General features: G+C 44.8%; 1 protein-coding gene across 2 annotated transcripts in view; it reads right to left on the minus strand.

Moving 5' to 3' along the window:
- Prkn (parkin RBR E3 ubiquitin protein ligase) overlaps positions 1-17,524 on the minus strand; it is a 1,218,024-nt gene that overhangs the window by 235,481 nt on the left and 965,019 nt on the right. The window lies entirely within an intron of this gene.

Here is a 17,524-nt window from a genome sequence, read left to right on the forward strand (position 1 = left end):
GCGTGGCGTTGGCTTGGTACCTCTTTCCTTCTCGGAGTAAAAAACGCACCATTGTCACCGTGTTCCTCCTAGGCGGGCGTAAACCCCTCACATTGCAGTGACTGTGTTCATCACATGCATAAGGACAACCTTGAATAGGCTGCCATGGACCTGCAAAGGCAAGTGCTTCCAGAACGGCCACTGCTGTTTGGATGCTTGCTTGTCACACTGGACTTTGGTGCCCAGTTCTTCTTTCACTCCGGGCTTGGTCACTGGGAATTGCCTTCCTCAGCGGACCTGAGGCCATCTCCCCACAAGGAGCTGCCAGCCACCTGGGGTCACCACAGTGCCTGAAGCTTGCCCTGTGTAACAGAAGTGTTACTGGAGCCATCTGGCTGCTGGGACCGGTGAGGAGGGCAGGGACACACAGACCAGGCCCCCCATGAGATCTGCTTCCTTTGTTTGCTGGCCTGAAATTTCGTAAACACATTAGTGACATCAGTCACGCTGATCAGTGGTCCTGGAATCCTCGAGTCAGCTTTCGCTGTGGTGACTCCAGTTATAACACAGATTTTTGAGTTGTGTGTTCGGTACAGACAGCTGTTTGGTTCTACTGTCCCCACAACCTTGTTCCGCTGCCCATCATTTTGGCTTAACCTGGGGCCATTATTCTTCACCCTCTGGTATTGTTACTGCTCAGCAACCCCATGCCACCTCTGAACAGTCAAATGATGGTGGTGGCTGACGTTAGAATGTAGTCTAATGTGTTCATATATTTAAAAACAAACAAGGGAAGGATTACCACACAAGCATAGAAGGAAGACAGCCATGCCAGGGATGGTCACATGACTGACACTCTGAGTTTTCCTTGTTGTATGCATATGATTTGGGGTTTTGTACTTTTTTTTTTTTTTTGGTTTTAGTTTTAGTGACTGGGTCTCACTCTGTAGCCTAGGCTAGCCCAGGCTTGTTTAGAATTTTCAGTAATCCTCTTGCCTCAGCCTCTCAAATGCTGGGATTACAAGTGGGAACTCCCACACATGACATTAGAAAAGTTCTATAAATTATGAAAATCAAAATAAAAAACAAACCAGAGAAACAGAAATAATTAAAACTTTGTGTGTTAAATTAATTGAAAGCAGCTCACACTGACGTTTCTGGTGAGAGGCCACCCTGAGGTGGGAAAAGCACTATAGAAAAAAAAAAAATCTCACACTGTCAATAGCAACTCTGCTTTCAGTAACAGCACTGCTGATGTTCTGGGTGTCTGTCAGTCTGTCCATCAACCCAGGAAAGCTGTCAGTCAGTGTCGTTAGGAACAGACTCTGTCATGAGAAAACTGATGACCCGGGGACCAATCAGTAACTACATTTGCCTTATTAGCGTCAGCGTGAGATGATCAAGCGCCTTTTGTTTAAGAACTGCCTTGGTCTGTGTGGGCTTCTGCAACCCTGTCGTAGCGGGGGGGCTCCTAACAACAAAGACCTATGAAAGTACAAGCCTGAGATCAAGGTGACACTAGACAGTGGCTGACTAGAGTGCACTTCCTGTTGTCCTCAAGAGAGGCTCTCTGAGGGCTCTGCCTCAGAATTAAACACCTCCTAAGGGATCATATTGATACTGCTAGGATGATGTCCAGGTTTCAGAATGTGAATTTAGGGAAAAGGATAATGAGATTATGGCAAGAAAGATCAGATCCGTGTTTCTCCCTCCTACCATATGTATCCAAGCAGCAGAGGATGGCTTTGAACTTCCGATCTTTCTGCCTGCACCTCCCAAGTACTGAGATTATACAGACATATGCCACCACATCCAGGGTTTTATGTCAAGCTGAAGATGGAACCCAGGGCTTCATGCACGTGATGCAAGCACTCGACCAGTGAACTGCATCCCCAGACCCCGAAGATTCTTAGACAGTGTGTCTCAAGACTGAGATGAGAACACTGAGGCTGGACCCGGAACATCATGTCACATGAGAAAGCAAGGAGGCTCTCACAAATCCAAGGAAGTAGCAGGAGGATGCAGAGCCAACACCAAGACTGAACCTTTGGGTAGATATAGTGCAAAGGAAATACAGAAACTGATGCTCTCAGACAGGATGCCCAGATCATCCATAGCAGCACCAACTGGTCGTTCTAAAGGAATCTATCAGACCTCTAGGATTTGGCTCAAAAAAGTCCAGGCATTGGACACTGGTTGAATCAAAATGGCCATGATGCCAATGAGGCTGATGCTGAGTGCATGTATTAGGCTCTGGAAACATCTGGAAACTCCATAGTGTAGTGCAGGAATCTGGGGGAGACAAGTGTTTATAGTGTCTAAGCCGGGGTACCCTGACCCCCTAATTCCTAGGAGATGCTTGGAGCTGCACAGAAGCGGTGGCCAGACTCCCCACAATTCTCTGGAAGCGCTCTCCCAGACCTCGGTCAGGTTCTGGAGCTGTGCAAACAGAGCTCATCCTTTGGTATACTAAGCCCCTCCTTCCACTCTGTCCTTCGCTTCCCTTAGCTTTAGACCTACTGGGATCTGTCCACTCTGTGAGTTGGTGCTTCTCGGGCACTCAGGAGGAAAGGATACAGTTCAGGGAGAAGGCTGGTGAGCCAGGAACAGGTGAAGATAGGTAAAGGGATGGGTCGGAAACATCTCCAGGGCTTCATAGGCACCCATGTCAGGGGACTTTGCTACCCTCCTGGTGGCACAGGCTGTGTGAAAGGTCTGGATTCTGTGTGGACTGAAAAGACTCTTAAGAGATTTCACTTTCCTTATCTACTTGTCTTTGTTGCTTTTTTTTTTTTATTGTTGTGTAAAACACCATGACCAAGGGCAACCCATAAAAGAAATGGTTTAATTTGGCTTACGGATTCGGAGGGTTTGGGTTCATGACGGTGGAGCAAAGAAACAGCTGAGAACTCGCACCTTCACACAACCATAAGGCGGCGCAGGTGGGGTAGGGGTCGAGCGCAGGCAGGGAGACAGACAGGCAGACAGGCAGACAGGCAGACAGGCAGACAGGCAGACAGGCAGACAGGCAGTCGCTGGGAATGGCCCATGAATCAACCCAAAAGCCCATTCCCAATCACACACCTCATCTAGCAAGGCCACATCTCCTAATCCTTCCCAAATATTTCCAACAACTGAGATTATTCAAGTCTATGAGCCTACGGAGGCCGTTCTCATTCAGGCTTCCATACCACCCATCTCACATGGCTGGGGAAGGGACAGAGGAGGCAAGTGGTGGCCATATGTATTTATCGGCTCACTCATCAACACTTACTCATCAGGCAGGTCAAAAGACACACGTGTGAAGCAGCGTACTCCTCCTGGTGTTCTCAGCCTCGCTCACCAGCTCATACTTAAACATGCCACCTGCTTGGTCCACCTTCTCAGACCATGGGAGGAGGTTGCGACTCTTCCTGTGCTCATCCCCAGCACTCCCATACACCACTGGAAGGAACGAAGCTGATACCACATTGGCACGATGGTGTTCAGTTTGCGAGCCAGATGTGAGCACCACGTGGGTCCAGTGCTACTGTCTTAGACCCCACTACGCTTATTCCAGGCTAGGGGAAGCTAAACATTTATGCGGTGAGCCTCAGCTTGGGTCTGACCTGGAATTAAGATGGAGGATGACTTGAAGGCCAGTGAATGAATTCTAACCAATAATCTTCCTGACCAGATGCCCAATCAAAAACTGTAAAGAACAATTCTGTCTGGTAACAACATTCGTGGATTACTGGTTAATTCTGTGATGATAACTATGATGTTCACGGGAACCTAGACGTTCTTTCCCACTCTTGTTTTCTGGGATATAGTTCCTCTGAGCATAGTGGGAGCAGGCCACATTTAATTCCTTGAATATCTGCAGCATTGTTAGAACCACTGAAAAATTCTAGGACAAATGAGGAAAAATTATACAGGTATTTAATGAGGCAGCTGTTTATGACAAATAGAATTATGCTGCTCTAAAAAGAGAATTTTTAAGATAAAATGCTCATCTTGGGAAAAGAAAGGAAGGGGAAAACTAGGTTAATAAGGATCAGAGGCATCGAGGTTGAGCAAGGAACAGCGCGTTTTCTTACAAGTGTTGGTGACAGATTATCATTCCTAGAGGGCTTTTTCCTACTTCAGAGGAGTTAGAAGGTGTTTAAAGTTTCCATCACTCCCTTCTTCCTCACCTTTCTTCTTCTTTTTAAAATGTTTTCAAGAATGAAATCAACCCTGGCCATTATAAAATAAGAAAACAGTAATGGAAAGTAGGGATTAGTAATTCTACCACGCAGTAGTCGTCACACTAACACTTTTTGTGAATGACCTCCTAATAACTCTCGTACAGACATATACATAGACATGTGTGCACACACAATTTTAAACCTTTGGCTTTATGCTAAATATCCTTTTTGCTATTTTTCCACCAAACAATATACACATTTTTTTTTCATATCAAATAGTGTAGATATGCTACCGTTCTTAATGATTGACACCTTCCCCATTCTATGGCAATATTTATTAACCAAACTCCAGATGGTATCTGGGTCAGTGAGTCTCTTACATATGTGATTCTATAGCTCAGATGGTCTAAGGAGGGTATCCCCCACACACACCGCAGTGTGACATCCATGGCCAGAGTGGCAGCGTGTTGAAGTCCTGATAACTTGACGTGACAGTTACTCTTGATTAGCAAGTTGATAAGGTAGTCACTCCTCCGGGTACATCTCTGAGGATACTTCCGGAGAGGCCTTGTTAATCCTGAAATTCTCCAGAAAAACTAGCTCCACCATTTTGACTGAATTTAAAGCAAGCGTTTATTAAAATTTTAAATATTGACCAAGATGGAATTTGGTCAGGACCATCATCTGGAAACTTTTCAGGTAAGTGGCCCTGAGACACATGTTGGTGGGGCTTATATGGACAAAACCCATAGGCTACTGTGCTTTCCCATGAGGCTATGCCATTTTCCAAGAACTGTAACTCCCAGAATCCCAGGAAGTTACCTGGTTCTTGGGCAGGTGGAACTTACTGGTTAACTTCAGGTCTAACAGTTTAGCTGAGGTGGGGGAACTCATCCTGGATGTGGCTGACACCATTCCATGGGGTGGCCGTCTGGACCGAATAGAAAGGAGTAGGCGAGCTGAGCAGCACTCACCTCCTTCCCGACTGTGGAGACAACATGATGAGCTTTGTTCATGTTCCTACTGCTGTGCTCTTCTCGTCATTATAAACTTCACTCTCAAACTTCAGCCCCCAAACCTCTTTCCCCCCTAAATTGCTTCTTTTTTTGAGTATTTTGACACAGCAAAGGGAGTAACAGCTAACATACCCTGCTAAGACACTTCAGAATTGATAACTTCAGACCTCCTGAACAGTGAGTGCCGTCCCCACCTTCCCTGACACCAGAGGCCGCAGCCTCCCTGGCCTGCCCCCCACCCCACCCCTGTTGTGTGCTATTTGCCTCTTCTTCCCTGAGGGGAAGCTTGGCTCCTCCACTCCATGCCAAGAGAAATGAGGACAGTTTTTTTTTATTATTATTATTTTACCTTAATCACATCAAATTAGGACAGGTGGCAACCCTGTAGGCATGTAATTATAAAAAATGTCTGTGCTCAATGCAGCCTGTCTTTCTAGCTTCCGAGGTACATGGGACACCTGAGCCCAACTTCTGCACTCTCCGCTGGTGGCTCACACAACAGTCACCTATATGCTCTGGATGTGACAGTGCTGGGAAGCCAGAGACTAAACGTATTGTAAGAAGCATAGAATCTACCCATTCAGACTAGATAATTTAATATTTATTCTTCCATTTCAACCCTTACATGCTGAGTTAGAAAAGTAAACTCAATGGTTGGACTGTTGTTAAGAAAAAAAACCTTTTTACATACACCCTTTATACTCTGTCACCTAAGATAAAAGGTCATAATGTCTAGAATTCCATGGTTTATTGGGAGCAGCTTTCTTGCCCAGTAGAAAATGTATAATGGGTATCTGTTGAAGTAGATTGGAGGTGAGCTGAAGCCAGAGCCACGATTCTGTTCTGTACTTTGGGGGATCTACACCCAGCCTCATTTAGGATCTCTCTTTCCAGCAGACATCCCAAGCCACCCGACTGAGCAAATACCACATCACAAATGCCCCCAGCAATACCAGGGTGGGTCTCCTTGAAGTGATTTTCCCAGCACAGCAAAGTCACACTATCACACCGTGGAAACGAATTAAGCAGCAAGCTCCACTGCCTACAGCATCTTATTTGTCATGGCATCACTGCATCCAGGGTGCAGGGCTTCGGACCCTCAGTGAAGATGGACCACAGCTCCTCTGTTCCTAGGAAACCCACTTTGTTATTTAGAATGGGCCCCAGCAAGACAATAAGGATCCCATTCCATTTCTTCCCAGCACTATGTAGCCCCGTCTACTCTTGAATTTATGGCAATCCTCTTTCCCAACTCCTGGGATCTCAGGGCTGAGCCACCACACTGGACACTCCAACACTGGAAATGCAAAGGGAAAAAAAGAAAGGAGGAAGAGGAAGAAGGGAGAAAAGTGCCTTCTACGTGGCCCGGTGGATGACTTGACCTTACGGGTCCCCTTTGATGCTCCATGAAGTTCTGGCCTCCTGAATCCCGAGTCACAGTGACCACAGCACAATGATCCCCATGTCTGGTCTGCTGTGCACACTGGCATACTCCACTTAATGATGTCATCCTCCTCTTTTAAAGGCTATAACATGAAGGGTGTAGATGGGGCCACTGGGCTAATTTTCACCTCACTTACCAATCTTCAAAGGCCTTCTTTTTTCTAGCTGATCTGTATTTACATTCCTTTCTGGGTAATGTTTAGGCAGGAGTCTCTAAGTGTGAGTTTTAAGCACTAAATTGTCTTTCTCACTGTATGATGGCACACAAGTCCTGTTACATGCTTCCTGATAGCTCAGGGAAAACGGTCTACTCTAGATAGCACGCATCCAACATAAGGCTTTGTTGATGTGTCATAGATGTGGTACTAGGCTCCTTGAACTTGAGAACAGTGGCAGGATTGTGGCTCAGCAGTGCATCACCGTTTTCCAGGACTGCCGACTGAGCCCTTTTCGACACCTTATGCAAAGCAGTATTGATTGGGTCCCCCCCCCCAAATCTTGATTGTGCAAGTATCCCTCTATTATTTCATCTCCCTTTGTGTTGAGGGATAGGATTTCTGTGAATACGCAGAGACGTCATTTATACCCAGAGAAGAAAAGGAATTTTAATACTAATGATTATTTTTCTACTCACATGTTCTTCTTAATGTCTATGGGCTATTTCTGCATCAGGCCCTGGGATTAAACTTTTATGTTGTACTTTGAGAAATCCCAAGGGCAGGCTTCAGTGCCATGAGTCTCTTGAAGACCCAGGAGCAGCTATCACCGAGGACTGGCATGAACAGATTGTGAGGCCTCGGTGCAGACCACCACTAGCCTCTTAACCTTGGGTGAGCATTCAGTAGCCCAGAGCATAATTTTTATCTGAAGTAACCTTATCATTGGAGAAGTAGGGGGAACTGGATCTTTTAATTTCTGAAATTCTCTCTTGAAATAGACACACAATGACACTCTAGAGTCACTTTACCGGCACCCTTATGTACAGTGTTTTCACCTACACCTTAGTGGAAACTTGGGGGCCAGCCGACTGCCTTGTCTTGCTGCTTCCGTGCGAGCACTGGCTGCTAGACATCAGCCTTAAGAGAACCATTTCCTCGACAGGCTTCGCAGCCGAGAGTTGCCCCTCTGCTTGTCTTCCATCTAAACTTCACAAGAATGGAGTTTATGGAGCTATAAGTCTAGTCAGAATAAAGCCTTTAAGTGTTAGTCTATTTCATAGTGTGTAAGTATCATTGATTTGTTAATCTGGAGTGGTTTTATAAACCGATTTGGATTAGTGTTTTTTTGATAGCGGAAGCTGTTTTAAGGCCCTTGAATATAGCTAACTGTGGTGAGTACTGCAGTGAAAACTAGCCCATTGGCCCCACCTTCTCACAGGGCAGGCAGCTTCTGAGAGAGGGTGGGGCATCTCATTATCTGTTCCTGCAGGTATGTATGACAGGCCAGTCATGGGGATCCTTCTGCATGAGTTGGTCATTATGGCTCAAGATTCTGAAGGCCAACACTCCATAGAGTGTGGAAGGGACTTTACAAGGACAAGTCCTCCAGTGGGACATGTCCCAGGCCCTTAAGAGAGGCAAGCTGGAGTCATTCTCCAGGGACTTTTGTTTACATGAGGTGCTACTGGGGTAAATTCAGATGTGACCTGAGGAATTCCATTACTCTGGTTTAAAGTCTGATCATAAGTCCACATTTTCTCTCAAATCATCATACATCTAGCACACAGCAAAGCCATGCAATTTCAACAGAAATGAGGTGTGCATATCTGTTCAGAGATGCACAAAAATGGGGATTTGGTTCATCGGAAAAAGATGCATGAAGAAGGAAGTTGTTCCCTTAGGGGTTTCGTTTTTTATGGCAGAGTTTTCTTTAACAAAATCATCTTGGAAACTGTGGATGTCTATATACTCCAACAGCACCAATGGCTCACAGGCCTCAGTAACAGTTGAAAACCACAAAACAGAATAAAGCTAAAGAGGAAATGCTCATGTTGCTGAGTTAGGCAGAGATCTCCTAGAAACACCAAAAGCAGGATCCACAGAACACAACTGGCAGGTTAGACATCGGAGTAAGAACCTCTTCTCTCAGAAAGATGCTCTGAAGAGGACAAGAGACAGACAGACCACAGGCTGTGGGGAACACTGAAAACCAGACATCTCATGAAGGACTTTTATCAGAATGTGTCATTATTATCTCGAATATATTTTAATGAAAATATAATTAAGTCATTTCCTCCTTCTCTTTTTTTCTCTCCAACCCTTCCCATGTCCCCTCTCTCAAAATCATTCTATGCCCTACATCCACTCTCCCTCAACTTGGCAGCCCCCTTTTCTTTGTTGTTACACTTACACTTACACACACACACACACACACACACACACACACACAAACATATAAATACAACCTGTGGAGTCTCTTTTGGTTGTGTGTGTATATGTTAGGACTGACCACACTGTATTGGATAGCTCTTAGCCATCCTTAGCTGCATGCAATCTTTATGCAAGGGTGGGGCCTTTGGGATTTTCCCCCTTCCTTGTTGGAATGTCTGTTGGTATTATCATTGTTCAGTTCTTGTTTAGTCTCCATTAAGGCCTTATAATCTTTTCCTGCCAGTTCTTGGTGAGAACTGCTCCCAAGTCTTCAAGAGGCATAGTGCACTGAAGTCTGCCCTTGGGATTTCTCAAAGTTCAACATACAATTTAAACCCAGGGCCTGATCCAGAAATAGCCTGTAGGCATTAAGAAGAACATGTGAGTAGAGAAAGAATCATTATAACTATTAAAATTCACTTTCTTCTCTGGATATAAGTGATGTGTCTCCGGCTATTCTCAGAAATCCTATGCCTCAACACAAGGGGAGACGAGATAATGGAGAAATACTTGCACAATTAAGATTCAAAAAAGAAAAAATACTGCTCTTGTTTGCATAAGGTGGTAAAATGGGGATAAAAATGAAAGTGAATTGGTGGTGGGGGCCTCGAACATCACAGATTAAAACCTATATTGTTGTGCCCTGTGGGGGCCAATGGAGTTCTGAGTTTCCCAGTGATCCAAATGAAGCACACCAGAATGGCTGTGGAATCAAACCACAGTGGTTCTGGAGGAACCCAGCCTTCTCTCTATAAGCCCATAACACCAGATTTAGCAAATAATAATGACATGGAAGGCTGAGTTCCACATGAACTTGTAGATAAACTCAAGCTTCAGATGAATAACGAGTACAAACATTTTCAGATACTTTCGTTTACCTGAAATTCAGAAGCAGGTAAGTGTCCTAGAGTATGTCTTCAATGCGATCAGCTCTGAAGCAGAATGTTTAGAATAGAAAGTCATATATAGCATCAGTTTAATGTGCTGACTCCTTATGGAATGGCTAGAATGAGAAATATGCTAGTTCCCAGAAACTGAAGCTCCCACCTTCAACACCGGGAACCAGCCTACTGTAAGCCATGAGTTAGATTCTTGGGGTCAGCTGGAGACAAGCTGCAGAGGGAGGAGGGATGAACACACTGCTGTGGCTGCTGTCCACTGCACATTAGAACACTTGCACTTCAGATGCCCTGATCTCAAACCCCCTCCTTAAACTACAAGGCTAGTTTGAAGAGGATTAATTTCTGAAGAGAGATTGTGATTTTGCTCATGTTCTATTTTCTATCTGAATCAATAAACACCCGAACCCCAGCTTTGCAGTGGGAAACCCTGCAGCCACATTTTGATCAAGTAATCCAAGTTGCCACCATTAGTAATGAGACAAGCCTGGATAAAGGATGCTGTCTTATTTCCTGGACACTCTTTACAAAAATGCATCACTGAGGCTTAGAATGCAGGAAGATCAGACAAAACCAAATTGAAGGGCATTTAATACAATAATTGGATTTTAATTGTCAAAAATATCACTGCCTTTACTCTAGCAGTGTTTACAGCAGCTAAGGCATAAAACCAGTCTGGTATCTAAAAACAAAGGAAGGCATAAAGAAAATGTAATTATCTATTTATGTATCTATGCATGCATGCATGTATGTATGTATCATCTATCTATACATTTACACACACAAATACAATGGAAAAATTTTCAGCTATATAAAAGATGAAGTTACGCTGTTTGCAAAAAAAATGGATGCAACTGGTGATAATCAAAATAAATGGATCGAGCTAGTCTCAGAAAGTCAGATACCGTATGTCTTCTCACAGATGCAGCTCCTAGATTTCATATATATATATATATATATATATATATATATATATATATATATATATAATCAAGTATAATTATAAGACAGGAACCTAGAAGTGAAACCTTCTAACAGAACAAAGGGAATGAACGGTGGAGGGGGAAGGAAGGAAAGGGGTGTGGGGGAAATATTTCTAAACACATTATGTGCTTACAGGAAAATGTCATTATGAAACCTCGTGCTTTGCACAATCAATATACACAATGAAAACCAAAACTAACAGGAGAATGGTGTTATTGCCACAGGATGAAAGACTGGAATCCATCCCTGAGGGGAGGAGGATGTGGGATGTGGCATCTGAATGCAACACAAGAGCCAGCCCAGATGGTCTTCCCTCAGTACAGTTTCCTAAAATCGGAGTAAGCTCTGTACATTAGACGAGAGGGTGGGGTCAATGCTAAGTCCCTAATTCTGATAATGGTACCCTGCTCATCGAATCCATTGCCCCTGTAATGAAATATATTCAGAAGTTTCTAGAAGGAGCTTCGCAGCAGTGCTGAGAGCATCCCTGAGTGTGTGTGCCCACACACAGAAGAGACAAAAGGGTCAGTGTCTAAATGGAAAGTCCTTCAGATGTTCTGACATCTGAAATACTGTCAAAATGAAGTGTTAGAAGAAAGACCATTTCTTTTGGCAGAAAGTAGGCCAAGTTCAGAGAAGAGTCGGTTTTGCTGTGCAGTCTCCTGGGCCCGAAGAAAGGCCAGTGGGAGGTGACAGTTGGCCTAAGCACGTGGAATCTTCCGTCCCTGCAGGGGGACATGACTGGCTCCCACAGCCTCGCTTCAGTAGGCCGTGCCGTCTGGGATAGTCTGAGATTCTGTGCCATTCACAGACAACTTGGACTATATCTAATAATGCCAGTGCACTACAGGGCAACAGTTCAGATGCCTGGGGATGAAGGCAGTTCTATTTTTTTTTTTTTGGTTGCTCTGGAATCTAATTGAGTAGCATTACGAATGGATTCAATGGCATGGTAACTCACCCATGTCTGTAATAACCTTTCACTTCCTAGCCCATATTATTTTCCTCTAACTGCAAAATATTCTAATGGAGAAGAAAGAAAGAAAGAAATTTTACCTGACTCTTTAGGGAACAAGGTAACTCCATTTATTCTCTTAGGATATACAATTCTTTTGTACATTGAGGTCCTGTTTTATGGCGGTGGTATGGAGGATTATCGTGCATGTGCAGAAAGAAATGCCTATCTTATAGATTGAGAAGATACATACATACATACATATATATATATATATTAATTTTTGCTAAAAAAAGCCAGTTGGAAATTTTGATTATTTTTGACATTATCTTACAGAAAGTGCTACATACCTGCAGGTTTTTCATCCTTAGATTCATCTAATTATAGGTTGAAAATATGTGAAAAAGAGGAAAAACATGTCTGAATACACACAGACACTTTTTTGTTGTCTTTACATAAACACCACAGTATGCTGTCTATTTACACAGCATTTACAGTGTAGGAGGTATTATTAATCCATGGATGATTTTTTCAGTACGTGGGTAGAGATGTACAGATGAGATGTAAATACTGTGCCGTTTCTACCAGAGACTTGAGCATCTTTAGAATTTAGTATCTTTGAGGGGAGGTGCCCTCTTATCTCATCCCAGGTGGACACTGAGAGATGAATATGAGACCCACCTGTAATATAAAGAAACTAACACAGAATGAATATGAGTATCATTTAATACTGGCCATCCATGTTCAACAAATACAGCTAGAGCAAGGACCAAATCCCAGGAATTATCTAGATATGAGAATTAAAGAGAGCTAAGGTAACCCCAACCCTCGTAGAACTTGTATTTTATGAAATAACTGGGGAATCTCCGAAGGGGGAAAAGCCCCCTGCAGACAATATCAAGACCTAAGGAGGAAGATACAGCCGGGGAGGGAGTCATTGGGTGGAGGAGAGATGTCAGCAAAGCCCTTACCAGGGAAGTCTGAGTAGGGGCAAGAGGCACACTGGGAAGATTGAGGGAGCCAGAATCAGGGTCCACAGAAGGGGAGGGAGCTGGAGGCTGGAGGGAGGGGTTCAGGGAAAGTGGGAGAAAAGTCTGGGAACCACCATAGGCCAGAAAACTAAGGATCCTGGAAGGCAAGATAAGGGATTAAAGGTGAATTCAAGAGTGGGGGCAGGAACTGGGAGGTATTGGATAGGGCAGCAATTTGATAGCCCTTGTGTTTCGAATTTCTTCCTTCCTGTCAGTTTCTCTTCACTGATTATATTTCTGACTTTCGGCTGTGTGAGAACGTATCCCCGGGAGAAGCTGAGCCGAGGCAGAGGAGGAAGCAGGGCCACACCAGCGGCCTCTGTGCTAACACAAGGACACTCAACGCCAGGGGAACCTTACGTTTACAAAAGCTGTGTGGGCACCATGTCGCAATTTTAACCACAGAATGGTGACAACATGATTATATACAGTTTTCTATTCTGTGTCAGATAGAAAAGCACAAATTCTTCTACCCATGTATTATAGGAACATCAAAGAATATGTTCGGAGTGGCCAAATGCTATAAAAACCTCAGAGATGCTTCCAGACAATCCTTTTACACAAAGAAGCTGAGGTACAACACTGCAGAGACCATCCACAGCTGCTGAAAACATGTGAGCTGCGCGCGCGCGCGCGCGCGCACACACACACACACACACACACACACACACACACACACACACACACACCCCTCTCCCCTGCCCCAGCGGAGCCATGGTACGGGAGTAAAGGTGATTTGGCTTGGCCTGGCTTCCTGTCACTGTGTAATTCTCTCCCCCCCCCCATCCCATGCTTCTACCTTTTTGTCTTTCCACACAGTAAGGCTATGTGGTTACCTTAGGCTTCCTTATTCCTCGTACCACAGACCCTTAGGTGACAGGATAGCCTAAGAGTGGGGCCAGACGCGCTGATCTTTCTACATACTTGGTTGGCCCAAACAGACATAGGTCAGCCCAGATTCGAGAAGCAAGGACATAGAAGCCAACCAGCTTTGTGTCCAGGGCTGGTCTGTCTCAGGACAACTTGGCTAGTCTGGAAAAAGGGAGAAGGTGCTGAGAATAAGGAGGAAAATAGAAGAAGGGATATTATGGGCTGCTTAGACTTTGAAATCGCACCCAGCAGATGCATTTGAAACACTTGCAACCAATGTCATTGAGAGGTCAGCGGTGGGGGCAACTGAGGGACCACACAGGCCAAGAGACCCTCAGCCTTGGGGCTCAAGGAGGGAGATAAGGGATCCTCAGTGCATGAGCAATGGCCACTAGCAATGAACTGCCATCTCTACGAACCTTGACATCCATGTCAGAGTTGGTGACTGACATCTGTCCTTTGACAAACAACCCATGGGAGGCTTACCTTCTGCTGAGGGGCAGTGGGCGTCTTCAGCCTCAAGACAATAGTCACTAACAGAGAAGCCAGAGGACGAGGAGAGGAGACAAACGTGCTGCCATGGTTGGGAGCAAAACCTAACTACAGTGGGACTGGAGGCTGCCGAACACTGAGTGTTAGCACCTGAGAGGCCAAGGTTCACGTGGGTGGGTGGGGGGCTGCACCTGCCCTATGTCATGGTAGACTACATAGAAAGCACCTGTGTGGATACCAGCTTGCTCTCGGGGGCTTTTTGCCATGTTTCCCTTCATTTTCTTCAACTTGTCTCCTCCATTCCTCAAGAGGTCCCTGAAGTACCCTTAAGGAACACTTGGCACAAAACCCCTGCCAACTACTACCCCAGGATAATTCACCAGGATGACCTGAGACTCTAGCCACATGTGGGTTTATTAAAACAACCCCAGAGAAATCAGCTGCAAGAACTTAGCAGACACACCAGACCGGGGACAGGATAGAATTCCCTCACTTGAACCCCTTAAAGATCTCCACACCCATCACTAAGATGGCCACACCCTCCTACCTGTCATCGGACATGTGATGTGCATGTCTCAAGGACCAACAGGGAGAAGAAGATAGTCTCAAGGGCTTCAAGCTCAGCCTGGTCCGACTCAGCTGCCATCTATCCATCTTCCTGTTCACCAGTTTGGATGTCCCATCCATCTATCTACTCATTCCAGTTCTGGACGGAGTGCTGTCTTTTACCTCATGGCTGGACTCAGTTCTGAACCTTCATCCTCAACTCTAGCAGCTTCTACACTGCAGCTGGTTCATATGTGTTTACTGTTCATCACACCATGCCTTATTCTCAACCACACCATGATGTGTAAAAGTGCTTCTCCAGGACATGGCTTGCCCAGGGAAAGTCCATCTTAGAAGCAACTTTTGAATCCGTTTTGAGGATGGAGGATGATTGCATTCCTGGGTGGACCCCAAAACATTACCATCTGTCTAGCGCCACCCACACAACACTGACTGATAAAACTTATTCCAGAGAATAGAAAAGGAGCCACCCCATAAATTCATCAGGGTGAATTAAAAACTAAGGGGAGCACAAGATCATATTTAATTCATATCAGGGAAATCCGGCCCAAGAACCCATTGGATATACTAGACCAAGGAATGGATGTAATTCTTTCACCTGAACTCCAGAAGGTGAGTGATGTCTCACTCAGTGAGGGCAAGAGCCCCACACTGACCTGGGATCTGATACCTGGCACGTATATGAGAGATCATCAGGCAGAGAACTCTGCAGTGTCCTAGGGACTTGGGCTCAGCTTGGTCCATAGCTGTTGACGTGGCCCACTTGACTCTTGTCTCCCTACCCACCTACTCACCTGTCTGGACCTGGATCTCCTTCTCAGCAGTGGCTTCTTCCCTGTGGCTGGCTGTGGGTTCATTATCTCACCAATACATACAGAACCTGCTTAGGTTCTATCAGTCCACTTCTGAAGTCTCTTGATTAGGCTGGAGTTTTTTTTTTTTTAATTTGCATTCATTCTGTAACACACACACACACACACACACACACACACACACACACACACAATGTACGTACTGTATGAGAGTTAATATTAGCAATTATGATTGATATCAAAGAACCTATATTTGCCTCACCCAGATTACCAAATTAAGTGAGACCGTCTGACAAGTGGTTGCCACTTAAACTGCTGCCCTCTGTATTGTTATTTGGTCAATCCTGACATTGTGGGAAGACAAAGCCATTTTTTTCCAGAAGCATTTCCCAAGGAGCACAAACTCACATGTGTTGAGTTCCTAAATCCACTCCTCCCCTGGCCTCATATAAACAAGCACAAAATGTCCTTATCTTTGAGTCTCAATTGAGTCTTGGGACTGCTGTTGCTGGAACTGAAGGCATTATTTTGGGGAGGAAACTGTGATCTGTAAAGGATGGTGAATGGGAAACATACCTTGGAATGACAGCAAATCCTTCCTGAAGCATGTAGAGGTTGATCTGCTGGGGCCCTTGGCTTGTGTTCTCAGGCTAATAACATTGGGCCTCCCACTTCCCCTTAGGGAGGGATTGTTGCCTTTCAAGACTGAGGTCCTCTCTTTCTATCTCCTTCTCTTTGGAGATGAGATGGAGACGACAGAAAGGTCACTCTACAAAAACTGCGAGCTTCATGATGCAAAGATTCCTCTCTTGGGAATAACTGCATCTGGGCCCACTGTGCAGTCCCTTGGGCACTGGTGCATGGGGGATGTGATCTTTCAAGGTTCTAGGAGAAAAGAATGCTAACCTGTTTTCTGACCTCAGGTACACTCTGCAACCTTTGAACCTTCTCTCTAATCATACACACAAGCATGTACTCTCTGTCTCTCTCTGTCTCTGTCTCTCTGTCTTTCTCTCTCCCATGCACGCACACACGCACGTGCATGCGCACACACACACACACACACACACACACACACTCAGGTGATGATAGAATGTAGAATTCAGTGCATGTGTTTTCTTGGTACTAAAGGGTAGCATGCTACAGTGTCCATCAGAACCACAAAGGAGTCAGTAAACAGAACAACATCAACAACCCAGGAAACAAGATTAAGAACCACTGTCTTATGTGTTTTAGAGTATAAATCTCTTGAGGACAAAACATTGTCTTCCTGTCTGAAGGCCCTAGCACATAAAACTCTTTGCCCAATAAAACTCTTCCTCAAATGCTAAGTTGTGTTGTCCTGGATCAACGCTCTATCCTTGTGCTTTGGGTGAATGAAACAGACAGACAACATTGAAATTTAAGTCTATGTAGGAATAGATGCCCACAGGACAAAAACTGCATGTATCAGCATAGAATTCTGATAAAATTCTACATTAATGAATGCATTCAATTGTCTGGTTGAATGGAAAGTAATTTTGCATATCAGAAAACTCTGAACTACAGAGGCTGAGGGATCACGGAGAGCCATCTACTGAACACTCATTTTGCATTCGGGCATCTCTAGCGGAATGGCTTTAATGTCTTTTTAGGTGTGAGAAGCCAGTGTTACGAATCATATAAATTCCATTTGAAATACGGGGCTTCTTCATCTCATCTAGTTCATTTCTCCCTTTCTAAAAGATTTGTTTTCTTTCTCCAGAGTGTAAGGCAGAACACAGTGTGTGCTGCGTGTTGGCAAACGGTGTGGGGAGCAGATCTGTAAGCCGGGTTGTTCCTTCTGCACTTTGCAGAAGAGCATAGTTACTTCCCATTAGCCATTCCAGTTTTGTTTTTTTTCTAATTTGTCCTTCCAAACAAGTTGTTAAGCTTCTCCAAGTATCTTACAAATTTTGC

Source organism: Peromyscus leucopus, chromosome 8a (genome assembly GCF_004664715.2).
Source record: "Peromyscus leucopus breed LL Stock chromosome 8a, UCI_PerLeu_2.1, whole genome shotgun sequence".
NCBI classification, from domain to species: domain Eukaryota; kingdom Metazoa; phylum Chordata; class Mammalia; order Rodentia; family Cricetidae; genus Peromyscus; species Peromyscus leucopus.